A 23,272-nucleotide genomic window follows, 5' to 3' on the forward strand; every position below is an offset into this window, starting at 1 on the left:
GCCCCAAAGGTCACTAGTCTCTCCTCTCCTGAGGCCACCTGTCCAGTTGGGGTGGAGACAGTGGCAAGCCGCTGCAGGCAGATCCCAGCATTAGGGTGGCCAATGGACAGGTTCTTACCTCCTTGTGCTTCCTAGAGGTGAGAAAATCAGAGCAAGTTTAGGAAGAGGGGAGAGAGACAAAAGGTTAGAAGGTTTGTCCCATGCATGGAGGCAGGGGCGGCAGCAGGGTCAGTGGCTGCGCAAGCAGGGGCAGCAGTGGACTGGGCCCCTTGGCTGGTCACCCCAGGACTCACAATTTCATACTCCCTGGACTTGTAGCCTGGTATCCTCGTCTTGCTGATGCTGTCAGAGAAATCTGGAAGAGGGAGAGCAGGGGGTTGCTCCAAAATACCAAGGATGACTGTGCCCTCCATGGAGTCGGCTCAGTGACCCAGGATCCTCACAGACCACCCTTCCCCCAGCCTCTTGGCTCACACCCATGCTTGGTGCCCAGGCACTTGTCCCTGAACTTCTCATAGGCAGCATTGGGGTTGATGAGGTGCTCCACAAAGATGCTAATGAGCTCCGGCACACGGTGCCCAACGTTAAGGAGGAGGCAGCCATGAGGATTTGTTGGCAGAGCTGCAGCCTCTGTGCTCCCGCCTTTAAAGAAGCTGTTAAGGCAGGGTAATGTTCACCATTTTGTTACTAATAATGAAGCAAAATCCTCTGTCATGGAGTGTCTTAATGGCATGCTAAAAACCACAGTGTGGAGCTGTTTTACAGCCCACAACAGGTTTTGGTACATTGATGTGCTGTCAAGAGTTTATAAAGAGGTGTCGGAGCCAGGCCTGAGGACGTGAACACTTCAGACTTGGCAAGGGTTTGGAAAACCGGAGATGGGGGTGTGTTTGAAACTAAAGAATCTGTGCCTCTGCTCCAAAAGGGAGACCACATCAGAGTGTCTAGGACAAACGAGAGATTTGAGAAAGGTTATGAACAGATGTTCACAGGTGAAATTTTTGTAGCAGCGGAAACTGTGAGAAGGAGACAGATACCTGTGTACTGCTTAAGAGACATTCCCATGCATCCTGTCACTGGATACCAGGGAGAAGAGATCAGCACCTCCCTCTCCACATCCCCTCCTCGGGAAGCTGTAGAGAGCAATGAGGTTGCCCCTCAGCCTCCTTTACTCCAAACTAGACAAACCCAGAGTCCTCAGCTGCTCCTCATAGGACATTCCTTCCAGCCCTGTCACCAGCTTTGTTGCCTTCCTCTGGACCCATCCGAGGACCTTCACGTCCTTCTTAAATTGTGGGGCCCAGAACTGCACACAGTATTCAAGATGAGGCCACACCAACACTGAATACAGCGGGACAATCACTTCCTGTGACCGCCTGGTTATGCTGTGTTTAATGCACCCCAGGATGCAGTTTGCCCTCTTGGCTGCTTTGTGAAGAACGGAGAGCCCCTACAGTGCTCAGGAGAATGCCTGTTGTATTTATTTCACAGGGAATAAACCAGCAGTCTTAAAAACCCGCCACTGACTTGGATAGCAAAGCCCCAAACTCAAGTACTTAGAAATATTAATAACTGGAATTAGTATACCTGACATTAGGAGGCCATTTATGGAGGCTCTGCACTTGCTTTACAATCTAAACCTCATTATCTCCAGAGCTCAGCTACAAACCAGATACAAGCCACCTCAGGCTCCCACACAGAAATGGCCAGGACTGAAAGTTGTTTGTGGCTTTAACCTCTCTTTGGCATCTCCTTCACAGACACACCAACATCAGGGTCTGCACTTCCTCTATCCTATATCTCTTACACTCGCTGGAGCCCAGGATCTAAACGGAAAATCACTGTCTCAGGCTCCCACACAGAAGTGGCCAAGAGTGAAAGCTGTTGCTGGCCCTCGGTATCTCTTACACAGGCCAGCCAACTGCTCTTGCTCTGATCCTAACCCTAAACCTTGCTAGAGTCCAAGCCCAAAATGGACACGCACCACCTTAAGCTCCGGTACAGAAGTAGCCAGGACTGAAAACAGCTTGTGGCCCTCACCTTCCCTTGGCAACCCCTTCTCAGTGCCACCAACACCGGGCCCTCTGTGTTTGTTCTCCCACCTAACACCAACCTATCCCCTACCTTCACCAGAGCCCAGCTCCAAAACGGACACCCACTACATAGGGCTCCAACACAAAAGTAACCAGGACTGAAAGCTGTTGGTGGCCCTCACCTTCCTGTGGCAGCCCCTTCAGGGCCCCACCAACACCCCATCGGGCACCCACACAGAATTAGCCAGGGTTGAAGATGTTGGTGGCACTCACCTTCCCTTGGCAATCCCTTCACAGCCCTACAAACACAGGGGCTCTGGGTTTCCTCTACGCCATAGCTCTTACATTCATTGGAGCCCAGTACCAAAATGCACAATCAGTACCTTGAGCTTCCACACAGAAGTAGCCAGGACTGAAAGCTGTTGCTGGCCCTCACCTTCCCTTGGCAGTCCTTTCACAGCCCCACCAACTGAGGCTTTGTGCTTGCTCTAATCCTAACTCAAAACCTTGCCAGGGTCCAAGCCCAAAATAGACACCCACCACCTTAAGCTCCAACACAGTGAAGAGGCCAGGAGTGAAAGCTGCTTGAGGCCCTCACCTTCCCTTGACAGCCACTTCTCAGCCCCAACAAAACCAGGGCTCTGCGCTTGTTCTACCAAGAAACACTCACCCTTGCCAGAGCCCAGAACCCAAGGGCACAACATCAGCTAGGAATCCAACACAAATATGACTACAAGTGAAAGCAATTGCTGAACCTCACCTTCCCTTGGCAGTCCATTCACAGGACCGAGAGCACTATGGCTACGCGCTTGCTCTCAGTGGTAGCTGTAGAGTGATGGTGGCCACCACCCTGGGCTTGGGGATACCCAAGGTGGCGACGTGTACCCATGCCCTTGTGGGGCACTTCTTGGCGTTCCTCAGCCCCATAGAGCTGCTATTTCAGGGAGGGCGTGGTGATGGTGGGACCAGACTCACCACGTCGCTGACGTAGGAGCTGAAGAGGATGAGGGCCACCAGGATGGTGGCGGAGTCAACCTGGGGGACAGTGTCGAGGAATTGTTGGAGGAAGCCCTTGCCCTTCTCCGCTGGCAGCATGTGGCCCATGGAAGATGGGGCGCTGGGGAGGAAGGCGCCCAGGTCTTACTGTGGGGTGAGAGACCACTGTCAGCAGAGGACGTCCCTCTAGAATGGGGATGGGATGGATGGGGACATTCTCTGGAGGTGGGGTGGGGACATCCCTCCGGTATGGGGACACGTTGGATGGGGATGTTCTCCTGAGATGGGGTGGGGACATACCTCTGGCATGCAGAGGGGATGGATGCTGGGCACTGGGGTGCTGGGTGCTGGACATGTCTGGGTGATGGGTCCTGGGCAGTGGGGGTTCTGGGTGGTGGGCACTAGGGGTGCTGGGTACTGGGCGCTGGGGCTGCTGGGTGCTGGGCATGTCCGGGTGCTGGGTATGTGCAGGTGCTGGGTGGTGGTCCCTGGGGGTGCTGGGCATGTCCAGGTGCTGGGTACTGGGCGCTGGGGCTGCTGGGTGCTGGGCATGTCCGAGTGCTGGGTATGTGCAGGTGCTGGGTGGTGGTCACTGGGGGTGCTGGGTGCCGGGCATGTCCAGGTGCTGGGTGTGTGGTGCTGGGTGGTGGGCACTGGGTGGTGGGCATGTCCAGGTGCTTGGTGCTGGGTGTGTGGTGCTGGGTGGTGGGCACTGGGTGGTGGGCATGTCCAGGTGCTTGGTGCTGGGTGTGTGGTGCGGGGGGTGCTCAGGTGCTAGCAGTGCTGGAGGCATCAAGGTGCTGGGGGTGGTGGGTGCTGGGGGTGCTGGGTGCTTAGGTGCTGGTGCTGGGAGTGGCTGGGTGTGGGGTGCTGTGTGTTGGGGTTGCAGGGGGCTGGAGGTGGCTGGGTTTGCGGTTTTGTGGGTGCCCAGGTGCTGGGTGCTAGGGGTGCTGGGTGCGGCTGGGTGCTGGAGGTGACTGGGTGCTGGGCGCTGGGGGTGCTGGGGACTGGGAAGTGGGGGTGCAGGGTGCTGGGTATGTCCAGGTGCTGGGTGTGTGGTGCTGGGTGGTGGGCACTGGGTGGTGGGCATGTCCAGGTGCTTGGTGCTGGGTGTGTGGTGCTGGGTGGTGGGCACTGGGTGGTGGGCATGTCCAGGTGCTTGGTGCTGGGTGTGTGGTGCGGGGGGTGCTCAGGTGCTAGCAGTGCTGGAGGCATCAAGGTGCTGGGGGTGGTGGGTGCTGGGGGTGCTGGGTGCTTAGGTGCTGGTGCTGGGAGTGGCTGGGTGTGGGGTGCTGTGTGTTGGGGTTGCAGGGGGCTGGAGGTGGCTGGGTTTGCGGTTTTGTGGGTGCTCAGGTGCTGGGTGCTAGGGGTGCTGGGTGCGGCTGGGTGCTGGAGGTGACTGGGTGCTGGGCGCTGGGGGTGCTGGGGACTGGGAAGTGGGGGTGCAGGGTGCTGGGTATGTCCAGGTGCTGGGTGTGTGGTGCTGGGTGCTGGGTGCTGGGCACTGGGGGTTCTGGGTGCCAGGCACGTCCCAGTGCTGGGCATGTCCGGGTGCTGGGTATGTTCAAGTTCTGGGTGCTGGACGCTGGGTGCTGGCCACTGACGGTACTGGGCGCTGGGAGTGCTTGGTGCTGGGCATGTCCAGGTGCTGGGCAAGTCCAGGTGCTGCGTGCTGGGCACTGTGCGTGCTGGGCACTGCCCATGTCCTGGTGCTGGGCAGGTCCGGGTGCTGGATGCTGGCCACTGGTGGTGCTTGGCGCTGCGGGTGCTGGGTGCTGGGCATGTCCGGGTGTTGGGTGGTGGGCGTTGGGGGTGCTTGGTGCTGGCATGTCCTGGTGCTGGGCATGTTGGGATGCTGGGTGCTGGCCAATGGCGGTGCTGAGCACGGGGATTGCTTAGTGCTGGGCACTGGCAATGCTGCGTGCTGGGCTTGTCTGGGTGCTGGGCCTATTCAGGTTCTTTCTGGTGGATGCTGGTTGCTGGGCACTGGGCACTGTGTGTGCAGGGTGTTGGGCATGTCAAGGTGCTTGGTGCTTGGTAGTGGGATTGCAGAGTGCTGGGCATGTTCAGATGCTGGGTCCTGGCCACTGAGGGTGCTTGGTGCTGGGCGCTGGGCGTGCTGGATGCTGGGTGCTGGGCATGTCCAGATGCTAGGCATGTCCATGTGCTGGGTGCTGGGCGCTGTGGTTACTTGGTGATGGGCACTGGGGGTGCTGGGTGCTGGGCATGTCAGGGTGCTGGGAGTGCTGGGTGTGTGGTTCTGGGTGCACTGGGTGTGTGGTGCTGGGTTTGCTAGGCATGTTAAGGTGCTGGGTCCTGGGCACTGAGGGTGCTTGGTGCTGGGTGCTGGAGTTGCTTGGTGCTGGGCATGTGTAGGTGCTTGGTGGTGGACGCTGGGGGTGCTGGGTGCTGTGTATGTCCCGGTGCTGGGCGTGCTGGGTGTGTGGTGCGGGGTGCTGGGTTTGCTGGGAATTTCAATGTGCTGGGCAGTGGCGGGGTGGGGTGCTGGGCATGTCCAGGTGCTGGGTTCTGGGCACTGAGGGTGCTTGGTGCTGGGCTCTGGGGGTGCTGCGTGCTGGCCATGTCCCGGTACTGAGTGTTGGCCACTGGCAGTGCTGGACGCTGGGGTTGCTTGCTGCTGCGCATGTCAGGGTGCTAGGCATGTCCAGGTGCTGGGTGCTGAGCACTGGGGTTGCTGGGTGCTTGGTGCTGGGGGTGCTGGGTGTTGGGCATTTTTGGGTGCTGGGCATGTCCGGGTGCTGGCTGCTGGCCACTGGCGATGCTGGATGCTGAGGGTGATGGGTGCTGGGCAATCTCAGGTTCTGGGTCCTGGCGGTGCTGTTGCTGGGTGCTGGGGATGCTTGATGTTGGGCATGTCTGGGTGCTAGGTTCTGGGGGTGTTCGTTGCTGGGTGCTAGGGTTGCAGTGTGCTGGCGCTGGGGTTGTTGGGCATGTTCACGTGCTGGTTGCTGGGCACTGGGGCTGCTCGGTGCTGGGTGCTTGGGGTGCTGGTTGCTGGGCATGTTTGGATGCTGGGCATGTCCTGGTGCTGGCTGCTGGCCACTGGCGATTCTGGATGCTGAGGGTGATGGGTGTTGGGCAATCCCAGGTTCTGGGTCCTGGCGGTGCTGTTGCTGGGTGCTGGGGATGCTTGATGTTGGGCATGTCTGGGTGCTGGGTGCTGGGCCCTGGGGGTGCGGGGCCCTGGGTATATCCGGGTGCTGGGTGCTGAGCGATGGGGGTTCTGGCTGCTTGGCACTAGGGGTGCTGGGTGCTGGGCGTGTCCAGGTGCTGGGCATGTCCGGGTGGTGGGTGCTGGGTGCTGGCGGTGCTGGATGATTGACATGTCCGGGTGCTGGGCAATTCCAGGTGCTGGGCGCTGTCCACTGACAGTGCTGGGCTCTGGGCTGCTGCTTGTTGAGCAAGTGCAGGTCCTGGACATGCCAAGTGCTAGGTACTGGCCACTGGGGTTGCTTGGTGCTGGGCATGTCCAGGTCCTGGGTGCTGGAGTGCTTGATGCTGGGCATCTCTGGGTGCTGGGTGCTGGCCACTGGTGATGCTGGGCATTGAGGGGTGCTGGGCGCTGAGGGTGCTGGGTGCTGGGCATGTTCGGGTGCTGGCCACTGATGGTGCTTAGTGCTGTGGGTGCTGGGTGCTGGGCATGTTCGCGTGCCGGCTGCTGGGCATTGGGGGTGGTTGGTACTGGCATGTCCCAGTGCTAGGCATGTTGGGATGTTGGGTGCTGGCCAATGGCAGTGTTGAGCGCTGGGGTTGCTGGGTGCAGGACATATTCAGGTTCTTTCTGCTGGCTGCTGGGTGCTGGTTGCTGGGCACTAGGCGTGCAGGGTGCTAGGCATGTCCAGGGCTGTTGGGTGCTTGGCACTGGAGGTGCTGGGTGTTGGGCATGTTTGGGTGCTGGGCATGTCCGGGTGCTGGGTGCTAGAGCCTGGGGATGCTGGTTACTGGGTGCTGGGGTTGCAGGGTGCTGGCGCTGGGGTTCCTGGGCATGTCTGGGTTCAGAGTGCTGGGCACTGGGGCTGCTCAGTTGTCCTGGTTCCGGCTGGGACAGAGATAACTTTCTTCCCAGTAGCTTTCGGGGTGTGCTGTCTTTTGGGTTTGGTGTGAGAGGAGCGTTGATGGCCCATTGATGCTTTGGTTGTTGCTGGGTGGTGCTTGCACCACGGGCTTTTTGTTTCTCTTTTCCGCTTCCCATGCCCTGCCAAGTGCAGGGGAAGCTGTGGGGGGGAGAGACCATAGCTGGGGTGGTTGACCCAGCTGGCCAATGGGGTATTCTATACCATGTGATGTCATGCTCAGTATAAAAACCGGGGGGGGGGGGGGCTCGCCCTCCGTTCGTGACACGCAGTCAGCGGTCAGTGAGCAGTTGCATTGTGCACTGCCTACTTTGTATATTCTGCTATTGTTGTTGTTATCATTGTTATTATTACTGTTCTACTTCGGTTTATTTCAATTATTAAACTGTTTTTATCTCAACCCACGAGTTTTCCTACTTGTGCCCTCCCGAACCTCTCCCCCATCCTACCGGAGGAGGTGGGGATGAGCGAGCAGCTGCGTGGGGTTTAGCTGCTGGCTGGGGTTAAACCACGACATCAGTGCTGGGCACTGGGAGTGCTGGGTGTTGGGCATGTCCGGGTGCTGGGCACTGGGGGTGCTTGGTGCTGGGCAGTAGGGGTGCTGGCTGCTGAGGGTGCTGGTAGCTGGGAATGTTCGGGTGCTGGGCATGCCCGGGTGCTGGGTTCTAGGCGCTGGGGGTGCTGGGTGCTGGACATGGCTGGGTGCTGGGCATGGCTGGGTGCTGGGTCCTGGGTGCTAGGGGTGCTGGGTGTTGGGCATGTCTGGGTGCTTGGCACGTCGAGGTGCTGGCTGCTGGGGGTGGTTGGTGCTGGGCATGTCTGGGTGTTTGGCATGTCGAGGTGCTGGGTGCTTGGTGCTGGGGGTGCGGGGTGCTGGGCATGTCCAGGTGCTGGGTACTGGGGCTGGGGGTGCTGGGTGCTGGTCATGTCCAGGTGATTGGTGCTGGGTGTGTGGTACTGGGTGCTGGGAAATGAGCACTGCATTTGCTGAATGCTGGGCATGTCCGGGTGCTGGGTGTTCGGCAGTGGGGTTTCTGGGTGCTGGTCACTGGGGGTGTTGGGTGCTGGACATGTCCAGGTGCTGGGTGGTGGACGCTGGGGGTGTAGGGTGTTGGTCATGTCCCGGTGCTGATCACGTCCGTGTGCTGGGTGCTCGGCACTGGCAGTGCTGAGCACTGGGGTTGCTGCGTGCTGGGCTTGTCCGGGTCATTGTCATGTTCCGGTTCCTTCTGCTGGATGCTGGGTGCTATGTTTTGTGCACTGGGGGTGTTAGGTGCTGGGCATGTCCAGGTGCTGGGTGCTGGGCAGTGGGGGTGCTGGGTGTTGTGCATGTCCCGGTGCTGGGCATGTCCGGGTGCTGGGTATTGCATGCTGGGAGTGCTGGATGTAGAGCACGTCCGGGTGCTGGACATGTCGGGGTGTTGGGTGCTGGGCATGTACGTGTGCTGGGTATGTGGGGCTTGGTGCTGGGCGCTGTGAGTGCTGGGTGCTGGGCATGTCCACGTCTGGGCCCTGGGTGTGCTGGGTGCTGCGGGTGCTGGGCATGTTTGGGTGCTGGGTGCTGGCTGTGTAGGGCTGGGAGCTGGGCATTGGGCGTGCCGGGCGCTGCGCATGTCCAGTTGTGGGTGCTGTATATGTGGTGTTGGTTGCTGGGGGTGCTGGCAGTGTTGGGGGCATCCAGGTGCTGGTGGTGGTGGGTGCTAGAGGTGGTGGGTTAGGGGTTGCTGGGTACACTGGTGCTGGGTGCTCAGGTGCTGGGGGCTGGGGGTGCTGGCTGCTGGCAGTACAGGGGCACTCAGATGGAGATGCTGTTCTCGGTCTCCAGCAGGTTTATGTAGTTGTATCTCAGCTTGGCCTGGTGGTTCCACTCCTCGATGCGGTCCCAGATCTCCTCCAGTCACTCTAGGAAGGTCGTGATGAGCCACCAGGGTTCCGCCTCCGTGAACCGCTCTTCTGGGTACTGTCCCAGGAGCCTCTGGGGGACACAGGGATGTGGACCCATCAGGTTCAACCACTTGGCTGAGGTTTCTCAAGCCATCTGGGGGTCTCTGGGCACCCTGGTAGCTGTACAGTGATGGTGGCCACCAGCCTGGGCTTGGGGATACCCAAGGTGGTGACATGCACTCATGCCCTTGTGGGGCACTTCTTGGGGTTCCTCAGCCCCATAGAGCTGCTGTTTCAGGGAGGGCGTGGTGATGGTGGGGCCAGACTCACCATGTCGCTGAGGCAGGAGCTGAAGAGGATGAGGGCCACCAGGATGTTGGCAGTGGTGTCCACATTGGGGACTTGCCTTCTCCGCTGGCGGCCTTGCCCTTCTCTGCTGGCGGTGGGTGGTGCATGGAGGATGGGGTGCTGGGGAGGAAGGTGCCCAGGTCTTACTGTGGGGTGAGAGGCCACTGTCAGCAGAGGACGTCCCTCTAGAATGGGGATGGGATGGATGGGGACATTCTCCGGAGGTGGGGTGGGGACATCCCTCCGGTATGGGGACAGGTTGGATGGAGAAGTTCTCCTGAGGTGGGGTGGGGCATGCCCAGCACCCAGCACCTGGACATGCCTGGCACCCAGACATGCCCAACACCCAGCACCCCCAGCGCCCAGCACCCACAGTGCCCAGCACCACCAACACCCAGCACCCAGCACCGCCACTGTCCAGCACCCCACCACCTGGACATGCCCAGCAACCGAACATGCCCAGCACCTGAACATGCCCAGCACCCACCACCCCCAGTGCCCAGCACCCATCACCCATCACCCAGACATGCTCAGCACCCAGCACTCCTAGGGCCAAACACCCAGCACCCCCAGTGCCCAGCAATCTGCACCCAGAACCTGGACATGCCCAGCAAGCATATACCAAGCACTCATCCCCCCAGCCCCTAGCACCCAGCACTCCCAGAGCCCAGCACACAGCACCCATCATCCAGAACCCAGCACCTGGACATGCCCAGCACCCAGACGTGCCCAGCAACCCTGCACACAGCACCACACATGCCCAGCTCCCAGCACCTGGACATGGCCAGCACCCAGCATCCCCAGTGCACAGCCACCTCCAGCACCCACCACCCCCACCACCCACCACCCCCAGCACAGCGACACCCCCAGCACCCCAAACCCAGCCACCTCCACACCCCAAGCACACAGCACCTGAGCACTCAGCACTGGAGTACCCAGCACCTGCTGTAACCACCACACCCAGAACACACCACCTCCTGTACCGGGATGCCCCAAGCATCCCCAGCATGCCCAGGACCTGGACATGCCCAGCTCCCAGCACCAAACACCCAGCGACAAGCACCCGGACATACCCAGCCCACAAGACCCCAAGCACCCAGCACTCAGTGGCCAGCACCCGGATATGCCCAGCACATAGGAACCCCAGTGCCCAGCACCCAGCATTCAGCACCCAGACATGCCTAGTACCCGGAGATGCTCAGCACCCCCAGCACTCAGCACCACACACCCAGCACCTGGACATGCCCAGCACCAAGCATCCCCAGTGCCCAATCACCTCCAGCACCCAGCCACTTCCAGCACCTACCACCCGACACCCAGACACCCCTAGCACCTGGGCACCCCCAACAGTCCAAACCCAGCCACCTCCATCACCCAGCACCCCCAGCCCCCAGCACCCCACACCCAGGACCCAGCACCTGGGCATCCCCAGCACCACACACCCAGTCAGCCCCAGCACCCAGGCACCCAGCACAGGAGTACCCAGAACCCCTTGTAACCACCATCTCCAGCATCCACCACCCCCAGCACTGGGACGCCCCCCAGAACCCTCAGCACACGCAGCACCTGCACATGCCCAGTACCCAGATCCCCAGTGCAAAGCACCCAGCAGCCAGCATCAAGCTGGCACCTGGACATGCCCATCACCCAGTACCCCCAGCACCCAGCACCCAGCACCACATACCCTGTGGCCAGCACCTGGACATGTCCAGCACCCAGCACGCCTAGCACCCAGCTCCCACACATGGGCAGCACCTGGACATGCCCAGCACCCAGTACCCCCTGTGCACAGCACCCAGCACCACACACCCTGTGGCCAGCACCTGGACATGGCCAGCACCCGGACATGGCCAGCACCCAGCACCCACACATGGGCAGCACCGGGACATACCGAGCACAAGGATATGCTCATCACCCAGCACCCAGACACACCCAGCACGCGGACATGCCCAGCACTCAGCACCCCCAGTGTCCAATACCTGGACATGCCCAACACTCGGACATGCCCAGCACCCGGACATGCCCAGCACCCAGCACACCCAGTGCCCAGCACCCAGCACCCCCAGCGCCCACACCCAGCACCTGGACATGCCCAGTACCCAGTACACCCAGTGCCCAGCACCCAGCCAATCCCAGCACCAAGCATTCCCAGCACCCAGCACCACACAAAAAGCACCCAGCACCTGGGCACACCCAGCGACCAGAAGCTAACCACACCCAGCACCGAGAACACCCCACACCTGGGCACCCCCAACACCCCAAACACAGCCAGCTCCAGCACTCAACACCCCCAGCACCCAGCACCCCACACCCAGCCAACCCCAGCACCCAGCAACCCCACCACCCACCATCCCACACCACACACCCCCAGCACCTGGGCACCCCAGGCAGCCCACACCCAACCACTCCCAGCACCCAGGCACCCGGCACAGGAGTACCCAGGACTCCTTGTAACCATCACTCGCAGCATCCACCACCCCCAGCACCGGGTTGCCCCTATAAGCCTCAGCACACCCATCACCTGTACATGCCCAGTGCCCCTAGCGCCCAGCACCTGGACATGCCCAGCACCCAGCAGCCCCTGTGCCCAGCACCCAGGAACATGCCCAGCACCCGGACATGTCCAGCACCCCAACATCCAGCAACACACGCCCAGCACCTGGATATGCCCAGCACCCAGCATCCCCAGCACCCAGCCACATCCAGAAGCCAGCAGCCCAGCACCTACCACCCCACGCCCAAAAACATCCAGCACCCAACATCAACCACCTCCTGCACCCCCAGAACACAGCTCCTGAGCACCCAGCACCCACTGTAACCACCACCCCCAATACCCACCACCCCCAGAACTGAGATGCCCCCATCACTCCAGCACCTGGACATGCCCAGCACCCGGGCATGCCCGGCACCCAGCACCACACACCCAGTGCCCAGCACCCAGCCACACCCAACACCAAGCACCCCGAGCATAAAGCATCCAGCACCTGGGCACATCCAGCAACCAGAACCCAGCCACACCCAGCACCAAGAACCCACAGCATCTGGGCACCCACAATACCCCAAACACAGCCACTTCCAGCACACAGTACCCAGAACCCAGCACCCCACAAACAGCCATCTCCAGCACCTGAGCAACCAGCAGTGGAGTACCCAACACCCCCTGCACCCACCACCCCCAGCAACCACCACCCCCAGCACGTGGATACCCCCAGCACCCAGCACATGGACATACTTAGCACCCAGCACCGCCAGCGCCCAACACCCAGACCCACATACCCAACACCCAAAAATGCCCAGCACTCAGCACACCCAGCACCAAGCACCCCCAGCACCACATAATAAGCAGGCAGCAGCTGGGCGCCTCCAACACCCCAAACACGGCCACCTCCAGCACTCAGCACCCCCAGCACCCACCAACCCGAGCACAGGGACGCCCCCAGGACCCCAGACAAAGCCACCTCCACACCTCAAGCACACAGCAACTGAGCACCCAGGACCAGGGTAACCAGGACCTGCTGTAACCACCACACCATGGTGGCCGTTTCAGAGACTTACCGTCATCAGTGCCGAGCTCCAAAAGGGCCACCCACCACATAGGGCTCCAACGCAGAAGCAGCTAGGAACGAAGGCTGATGCTGGCCCTCACCTTCCCTGGCAGCCCCTTCTCAGCCTCACCAACACCAGCCCCCTCCCTTTGGTCTCCCACCTAAACATCAACGTAAGCCTTGCCGTCATAAGAACCCCGCTCTGAAACGGCCACGCACCACATGGGCTGCCATGCAGAAGGAGCCAGGACTGAAGGCTGATGCTGGCCGCATCTTCCCTTGGCAGCCCTTTCTCAGCCCCACCAACACTGGCCCCCTCCCTTTGGTCTCCCACTTAAACAGCAACCTATGCCTTACTTTGATCAGACCTCAGCTCCCAAACAGCCACCCACCACATGGAGCCCCAACACAGAAATAGCAAGGACCAAAGGCTAATGCTGGTCCTCACCTTCCCTTGGCAGCCCTTTCTCAGCCCCACCGACACCGGCCACCTCCCTTTGGTCTCCCACTGAAACAGCAACCTAAGCCTTGCCGTCATCAGAGCCCAGCTCCAAAAGGGCCACCCACCGCATGGGGCTCCAACAGAGAAGTTGCCAGGATGGATAGCTGATGCTGGCGCTCACCTTCCTTTGGCAGCCCCTTCTCAGCCCCGCTAACACTGACCACTTCCCTTTGGTCTCCCACCTAAACATCGACCTATTCCTTGACGTCATGAGAGCTCATCTCCGAAAGGACCACCCACCACATGGGGCTCCAACGCAGAAGTAGCCAGGAACGAAGGCTGATGCTGGCCCTCACCTTCCCTTGGCAGCCCCTTCTCAGCCCCGCCAACACCGTCCCCATCCCCACTTTGGTCTCCCACCTAAACAGCAACCTAAACCTTGCCGTCATTAGAGTCCAGCTCCAAAAGGACCACTGACCACATGGGGCTCCAAGAGAGAAGTAGCCAGAGCGGATGGCTGATGCTGGCCCTCACCTTCCCTTGGCAGCCCCTTCTCAGCCTCGCCAACACGGGCCCCCTCCCTTTCTTCTCCCAACAAAATATCAACCTATGCCTTACCGTCATAAGATCTGCGCTTCCAAACAGCCACCCGCCACATGGGGCTCCAAGAGAGAAGTAGCCAGGACCAAAGGCTGATGCTGTCCCTCACCTGCCCCTGACAGCCCCTTCTCAGCCCCACTAACACTAGGGATTTGTGTTTGTTCTCCCACCTAACCCCAACCTAGCCCTTACCATCATCAGAGCCCAGCTCCAAAGTGGCCACCCACCATATGCAGCTCCAGCTCAGAAGTAGCTAGGTCTGAAGGCTGATGCTGGCTCTCACCTTCCATTTGTAGCCCCTCCTCAGCTCCACCAACAACAGCACTCTGTGTTTGTTCTCCCACCTAACCTCAGCCTATCCCTTATCCTCATCAGAGCCAAGTTCCAAAAGGGCCCCCCACTACATGAGGTTCCAATACAGAAGTAGCTAGGACCAAAGGCTGATGGCGGCCCTCACCTTCCCTGGGCAGACGCTTCTCAGCTCCAGCAACACCACAGCTCTGCGTTTGTTCTCTCACACAACGTCAACCTATGCCTTAACCTCAGAAGAACCCAGCTCTGAAGCAGCTACCAACCACATGAAACCCAAGCAGAGAAGTAGCCAGGACTGAAGGCTGATGCTGGCCCTCACCTTCCCTTGGCAGCCAATTCTCAGCCCTACCAACACTGGAGCTCTGTGTTTGTTCTCCCACCTAACCACAGCCTATCCCTTACCCTCATCAGAGCCCATATCCGTAATGGTCACCCACCACATGGGGTTCCAAAAGAGAAGTAGCCAGGACGGAAGGTTGATGCTGGCCTTCACCTTGCCTTGGCAGCGTCTTTTCAGCCCCACCAACGCTGGTCCCCTCTCCCTTTCTTCTCCCACCTAAACATCAACCTATTCCTTACTGTCATCAGAGCCCAGCTCCAAAAGAAAGTCCCACCAGATGGCGCTCCAACATAGAAAGAACCAGCACTGAAAGCTGTTCCTGGGTTTGCTGGGCACTGGGGTTTCTCAGTGGTGGGCGGAGGGTATGATGGGTGCAGTGCGCTGGCGTTCTGAGTGCTGTGACTTGGGGGCGCTGGGTGCTGTGCATGTTCAGGTGCTGGGCATGTCTGGTTGCAGGTATTGGGGTCTGGGCACTGGGGATGCTTGGTGCTGGGCATGTCTGTGTACTCCATGCTAGGCCTTGAGCGTAGTGGGTTCTGGACAGGTCTGGGTGCGAGTGTGGCTGGGAGCAGGGCAAGTCCGGATGTTTGGCAATTGTGGTTCTGTGTGTTTGGCGCTGGGGGTGTGTCCTGGTTCCGGCTGGGACAGAGTTAACTTTCCTCCCAGTAGCTTGGGGGGTGTGCTGTGTTTTGGGTTTGGTATGAGAGGAGCGTTGATGGCCCGTTGATGCTTTGGTTGTTGCTGGGTGGTGCCTGCACTGAGGTCGTCTTGTTTCTCTTTTCAGCCTCCCATGCCCTGCCAAGTGCACGGGAACCTGTGGGAGAAAAGCCTAGCCGGGGTGGTTGACCCAGCTGGCCAATGGGGTATTCTATACCATGTCATGTCATGCTCAGTAGAAAACCCGGGGCGGGGGGGGTCGGGGAGGGGCTCGTCCCCCTGTTTGTGACATGCAGTCAGCGGTCGGTGAGCAGTTGCATTGTATATTCTGCTATTGTTGTTGTTAACAGTGTTATTATCACTGATCTACTTGGTTTTATTTCAATTATTAAACTGTTTTTATCTCAACCCACGAGTTTTCCTACTTGTGCCCTCCCGAACCTCTCCCCCATCCTACCGGAGGAGGCGGGGGTGAGTGAGTGGCTGCGTGGGGTTTATTTGCTGGCTGTGGTTAACCAGGACAGGGTGGTGGTCCCTGGGGGTGCTGGGTGCTGGGCGTGTGCGCATGCTGGGTGTTGGGCCCTGGGGCTGCTGGGTGCTGGGGCTGTTGGTTTCTGGGAGCTGGGGGTGCTGGGTTCTGTGCACTGGGGTTGCTGGGTGCTGGGCATGTCCAGGTGCTGGGCATGGCTGGGTGCTGGGTGCTGCGCCCGGAGGTTGCTGGGTGCTGGGCACTGGGCTTGCTGGGTGCTGGCCGGTGTAGGTGCTGGGGGCGAGGTACTGGGGGTGCTGGTTGCTGGGCCCTGGGAGTGCTGGGTACAATGCATAAGCGGGTACAGAGTCTATGTTACTAGAACTCAACCTGGCCACTGTCATGAGAGACAACAAAAAATGTTTTTACAAGTATATTAACGACAAAAAGAGAGCCAAGGAGAATCTCCATCCTTTATTGGATGCGGGGGGGAACATTGCCACGAGGATGAGGCTAAGGCTGAGGTACTTAACACCTTCTTTGCCTCAGTCTTTAATAGTCAGAGCAGTTATCCTCAGGGTATTCAGCCCCCTGAGCTGGAAGACAGGGACGGCGAGCAGGATAAATCCCCCATAATCCAAGAGGAAGAAGTTAATGACCTGCTATGCCACCTGGACGTTCACAAGTCTATGGGGCCGGATGGGATCCACCCGAGGGTACTGAGGGAGCTGGCGGAGGAGCTTGCCAAGCCGCTTTCCATCATTTACCAGCACTCCTGGTTAACTGGGGAGGTCCCAGACGACTGGAGGCTCGCCAATGTGACTCCCATCTACAAGAAGGGCCGGAGGGAGGATCCGGGGAACTACAGGCCGGTCAGCCTGACCTCGGTGCTGGGGAAGATTATGGAGCAGTTCGTTTTGAGGGCACTCACAAGCCACGTGCGGGACAACCAGGGGATCAGGCCCAGCCAGCACAGGTTCATAGAAGGCAGGTCCTGCTTGACCAATCTGATCTCCTTCTATGACCAGGTGACCCACTAGTGCATGAAGGAAAGGCTGTGGATGTGGCCTACCTGGACTTCAGTAAAGCCTTTGACACTGTCTCCCACAGCATTCTCCTAGAGAAGCTGGTGGCTCATGGCTTAGACGGGTACGCTCTTCACTGTGTAAAAAACTGGCTGTATGGCCAAGCCCAGAGAGTTGTGGTGAACGGAGTTAAATCCAGTTGGTGGCCGGTCACGAGCGGTGTTCCCCAGGGCTCAGTACTGGGGCCGGTCCTGTTCAATATCTTTATCAATGATCTGGACGAGGGGATCGAGTGCTCCCTCAGTAAGTTTGCAGATGACACCAAGTTGGGCGGGAGTGTTGATCTGCTCGAGGGTAGGAAGGCTCTGCAGAGGGACCTGGACAGGCTGGATCGATGGGCCGAGGCCAACTGTATGAGGTTCAACAAGGCCAAGTGCCGGGTCCTGCACTTCGGCCACAACAACCCCAGGCAACGCTGCAGGCTTGGGGAAGAGTGGCTGGAAAGATGCCCAGAGGAAAAGGACCTGGGGGTGCTGGCTGATAGCCGGCTGAACATGAGCCGGCAGTGTGCCCAGGTGGCCAAGAAGGCCAACGACATCCTGGCCTGTATCAGAAATAATGTGGCCAGCAGGAGTAGGGAGGTGATCGTGCCCCTGTACTCGGCACTGGTGAGGCCGCACCTCGAATCCTGTGTTCGGTTTTGGGCCCCTCACTCCAAGAAGGACATGGAGGTGCTGGAGCGTGTCCAGAGAAGGGCAACGAAACTGGTGAAGGGTCTGGAGAACAAGTCTTATGAGGAGCAGCTGAGGGAACTGGGACTGTTTAGCCTGGAGAAGAGGAGGCTGAGGGGAGACCTCATCGCGCTCTACAACTACCTGAAAGGAGGTTGTAGCGAGGTGGGTGTTGGTCTCTTATGCCAAGTAACTAGCGACAGGACAAGAGGAAATGGCCTCAAGTTGCGCCAAGGGAGGTTTAGATTGGACATTAGGAGAAATTTCTTTACTGAAAGAGTGGTCAAGCCTTGGAACAGGCTGCCCAGGGAAGTGGTTGAGTCACCATCCCTGGAAGCATTTAAAAGACATGTAGATGAGGCGCTTAGGGACATGGTGTAGTGGGCATGGTGGTGTTGGGTTGACAGTTGGACTCAAAGATCTTAAAGGTCTTTTCCAACCTTAATGATTCTATGATTCTATGATTCTCATCAGAGCCAAGCTCCGATATGACCACCCACCACATGGGGCTCAGGCACAGAAGTAACCAGAACTGAGGCCTGATGCTGGCTCTCACCTTCCCTGGCAGCCTCTCCTCAACCCCAGCAACACTAGCATCTGTGTATGTTCTCCCACTCTAACCTCTACCTAGCCCTTACCCTCATCAAAGCCCAGCTAAAAAAACGGTCAAACACTACATGGGGCTCCAGCCCAGGAGTTGCCAGGATGGAAGGCTTATGCTGGCCCATACCTTGCATTGGCAGCCCCTCTTCAGCCCCACCAACACTGGGAGTGTTTGTTCTCCCACCTAGCCTCAACCTACCCCTTGCCCTCACCTGAGCCAAGCTCCGAAGCTGCCACTCATCTCATGGGGCTCAGGCACTGAAGTAGCCAGGACCGAAGGCTAATGCTGGCCTTCACCTTCCCTTTTCAGCCGCTCCAACACCAGAGTTCTGAGTTTGTTCTCACACCTAAAATCAGCCTATCCCTTACCCTCATCAGAGCCAAGCTCCCAAGTGGTCATCTACCTCATGGGCCTCCAGCACTGAAGGTGCCAGGATGGAAAGCTTATGCTGGCCCTCACCTTCCCTTGGCAGCCCCTCTTTACCCCCAACAACATATTTTGTTCTGTGTTTGTTCTCCCACCTAACTTCAACCTAGCCCTTACCCTCATCAGAGCCAAGCTCCCTAACGGCCACCCACAACATGGGGCTCCAACAGAGAAGTAGCCAGGATGGAAGGCTGATGCTGGCCCTCACCTTCCCTTTTCAGTCCTTTGGTAGCCCCACCAACACCGGCCCCCTCCCTTTCTTCTCCAACCTAAACACCAACCTATTCCTTACCGTCATCAGCTTCCCACCAGATGGCGATCCAACAAAGAAGGAACCAGCATTGAAAGCTGTTCCTTGAACTTCTCTTCCGTGGCAGCCCTTTCAGGTCCCCACCAACACCGGGGCTATGCGCTTGCTGTGCCAGTCAACCACCAACCTTGCCAGAGCCCAACAGCAAAGCAGTCAAGCACCCCGTTGAGCTCCCACACACATTTAGCCAGGACTGAAATATGTTCGCGGCTCTCACCTTCCCTTTACAGCCGCTTCTCAGCTGCCCAGCACCCAGCCATCTCCAGCACCGCAAATGCACAACATCCAGCACACCTAGCACCCCTTAGGATCATTGGCAGTGCTTGGTGCTGGTTGGTGCTGGGCATGTCCTGGTGCTGGGCCTTTTGGGTACTCAGTGCTGGGCCCTGAGTGTAGTGGGTTCTGGACATGTCTAGGTGCTGCACTTGCTGGGTGTTGGATATATCTGGGATCTTGACATGTCCCTGTGCTGGGAATGGCCAGGTGATGATCATGTCTGGTGGATGCTGGCTACCGGCAGTGCTGGGCACTGGTGGCGCTGCCTGCTGGTCATTGGGGATACAGGGTGCTAGGTACTGGGCGTGCGGGGTGCTGGGCATCTCTCGGTGCTGCACATGTCCAAGTGATGGGTCCGGGGCACTGAGACTGCTGGGCCCTGGGACTGCTGGGGAATATGCATATCAGGGTGCTGACTTCTGGGCAGTGGGGATGCTGGCTGGTGGGCACATCCGTGTGCTGGGCATGTCTGTGTGCTGGTTATTGGGCACTGGCGGTGGTAGGCATGGGAGTGCTTGTTGGTGGGCATTTCCTGATCCTGGCAAGTGGGCCGTGGGGGTGCTGACTGCTGGACATGTCTGGGTGCTTTGCGCTGGGTGGGGGGCACTTTGGGTGCTGGCCACTAGGGGTGCAGGCTGGTGGGCACGTCTGGGTGCTTGGCATGTCAGGGTGTGGGGTGCTGGTGCTGGGCAGTGGGGGCGGTGGGCGGTGGGGGCTGGGCACTGGGGATGCTGGGTGCTGGGCATGTCATGGTGCTGCTTGTGCTGGGTGGTGCGCATGTCCAGGAGTTAGTGCTGGGCCATGGGAGTGCTGGGCACTGGGGTATCTTGGTGCTGGGCGGAGGGTATGATGGGTGCAGAGCGCTGGCGTTCTGAGTGCTGGGCCCTGGAGGTGCTGGGCACTGGGGTTTCTTGGAGCTGGATGGAGGGTATGATGGGTGCAGTGCACTGGCGTTCTGAGTGCTGGGTGCTGTGCATGTCCGGGTGCTGGGCAGATCTGGGTGTGGGGTGCTGGTGCTGGGCAGCGGGGGTGGTGGGCGGTGGGGGTGCTGGGTGCAGGGCATGTCCAGATGTTTGGCAATTGCGGTGCTGTGTGCTTGGCGCTGGGGATGTGTCCTGGTTCCGGCTGGGACAGAGTTAACTTTCCTCCCAGTAGCTTGGGGGGTGTGCTGTGTTTTGGGTTTGGTATGAGAGGAGTATTTGATGGCCCTTTGATGCTTTGGTTGTTGCTGGGTGGTGCAGGGCATGTCTTGCTGCTGGATGTGCGATGCTGAGGCTGTGGGGTGCTGTGGGTATTGGGTGCTGGGCAGTGCGGTTTTGGCTGCTGGGCATGTCCGGGTGCTTGGCATAACCAGGTTCTGAATGTTGGGCGGTGGGAGTGCTGGGAGCTAGGGGTGCTAGCTGTGGGCATTTCCAGTTGCTGGTCATGACCGGGTGCTAGGCGCTGGGTCTTGTGGGTTCTGGGCATGTCCACATTCTGGGCATGTCCAGATGCTGTGTGCTTGGCACTTGGGGTGCTGAGCAGTGAGGGTGCTGGATGCTGGGTGTTTGGTATGCTGGTTTCTGGGCACTGGGTTATGAGACTTGTGGTGGTGCTGCATGGTGGTTTGGTGTGCTGGGTGCAGGGCACTGGGGGTGCTGGGTGCTGAGCGCTGTGGCGGCTGGGTGCTAGGCATGTCCAGGTGGTGGGTGTGTTGTCCAAAAAGCAGATTCGTGCCCAGCATGGAAGGAACCAATTCCATATGCTCAGGAGAGAGATTGTTTTATTCAGGCCTGGGTGCTCAGTGCACTTGCCACAAATCAAGCACACCGGGTCTAATCACCTTTCTGTTTATATCCATGTTTCTCATACATATCTTAAGTTTCTCTTTTACATATTCCTTAAATTTCCGAGAACTAATTATAACATTACATCATCCTAGACACATGCGCACTAAAGCCTTTAGGGTCTCCTTGAGGGTCTCTGGTGGTCGGCAGGGTAGTGAACTCTTCGTGAACCTGTTCCTTTCTTTCCTTATAAGGTCGAGGTTTGTCTCCGAGCCACGTCTGGACCACTTTTGTTTATGGTTCTCGTTTCCGAGGTTACTCTTCCCTAGAGTCTAACAATGCTTCCAGGATACCCGATTTAGACTAGTTACAATTCTACACACCTGCAAACACCACACCTGCTAGTTCCCTAACTTCTAAGCCACAAGTCTTCATTGTTTAGAATTACAGAAGCGAGCAGTATGGAATAGTAGATACTGTACCTACGGCATCAGTTCTTCCCTTTGAGACTTAGGATGTTGAGCATCATGAGTCTCACATCATTTACTTATAAGTATTTGGTCTACAAAAAGACGTACATTGAATCATACAACAAGTAATTATAACTAAATGACGATCAGTATTGCAAATAAGAACAACTGTCTGAGCCAATTTAAATTTGGAAGCCACGAAAATAACCAAGAAAGATCTTATTCTTCTTGTTCCTTAAATCCACATGCTAAGTCCTTTTAATTGTTGAATTTTCTTCTCAACTAACTGTGAATTATCACTTAGGTTCTGCAATAGAAAAAGAAGACATGTTGGTTACTTTTCGGGCTAAAAGTTCTCAGATATTTTGATTTCTATCCCATTTTGGCAACAGAAATTGGGATTCAGTTTTACTGATCGTCATAACTAATATCAACAGGCTCCACATTTTCTACTCCTAAACCCACAATTTCCTAATTAATTTGGTTTCCCTTCTAACAATAAATATTTTAAATATCACAAATAGTTCAGCAACATCTCTGGTGACTCATCAAGTTCGCCTTACAGTCAATTTCAATGGTCCCTTATGTATAGATGTCCACAGTCTAGGATGTATTTTCTTTATTCTGGTGTAATGAATCCAAGAGTCCACTCCTTCTAATTTTACAGTAGTGTTTGTTGTCAGTAACACCTGGAAGGGTCCTTTCCACTATTCTTCAAGGGGGTTGTCCATCCACATTTGCAGGTAGACGTGGTCTCCTGGACTGAATGAATGTGCCGGAAATTCAAGGGACAAAGGTGTTCTCAAAAGAACATTTCTGTGTAAAGAACGCAACATTTTACTCAAAGACAAGAGATATTCAGTTAACACTTTTTCTCCTACTATGTGCATTTGTTCAGACCTTCCTGTTAAATTGACATTGTAAGGTTTACCATACAGAATTTCAAATGGACTTATTTTTTCTCTAGCTCTCGGGGTCATCGTAATTCTTAACAAGGCAAGTGGTAAAGCTTCAATCCATTTCAACTGAGCTTCCTGACATATTTTAGAAATTTGTCTCCTTAATGTTTGGTTCATTTTTTCTACCTCTCCCAAGAGACTGTGGTCTCCAAGGGGTATGTAAATCCCACTTGATTTCTAGTGTCTTCCTCATATTCTTCATAGCCTCCGCTACAAAATGTGGGCCTCTATCAGAGGACATCTCTAAAAGGACTCCAAATCATGAAATAATTTCTTTTAATAAGTGTTTTGTTACCTTTTTTGCCTTGTTGGTTCGACACGGGAAAGCTTTTGGCCATCCAGAGAACGTATCTACCAATACCAATAAATGTTGGTATTGGTTGCACCTTGGTAATTCTGAAAAATCTATTTGCCAATACTCTCCGGGAGTTGCGCCTCTCCTTACCTCTCCAGGAGAGGGGCAGATTTGTATTTTCGGATTGTTCCTAAGACAAATCTCACATTTATTACCCACACTTTTAGCAATCAATAACATTTTAGTCCCTATTGCACATCGTTTTAACAACTCAACCATTGCTTCTGCTCCCATATGTGTCTCAGCATGGGTTGTGACCATCAATTTCTTCACGATTACGGGAGTTACTATACATTGTCCATGTGAAGTAATTCATCATCCTTGATCATTCTTTTTGCACTATAATAACTCAGTCAACTTATTTTCTTTTTTGTTATAATTTGCGGATTCTATTTGAATTTCTTTGGATGGAATTAAAACATAGATTGTGGTATTTAGCGCCACATGCTTGGCAGCTTCATCTGCTTTTTGATTTCCTTGTATCGCTTTTGAGTTTCCTCTTTGATGTGCCTTATAATGAATCACAGCAACTTCTTTGGTTTTTTTTGTACTGCTTCCAATAAATTTAAAACCTCTATTCCAATTATTTATAGGTGAGCCACTGGCAGACAAAAGTTCTCACTCTTTCCG

This window comes from Calonectris borealis, chromosome 30 (genome assembly GCF_964195595.1).
Source record: "Calonectris borealis chromosome 30, bCalBor7.hap1.2, whole genome shotgun sequence".
NCBI lineage: Eukaryota > Metazoa > Chordata > Aves > Procellariiformes > Procellariidae > Calonectris > Calonectris borealis.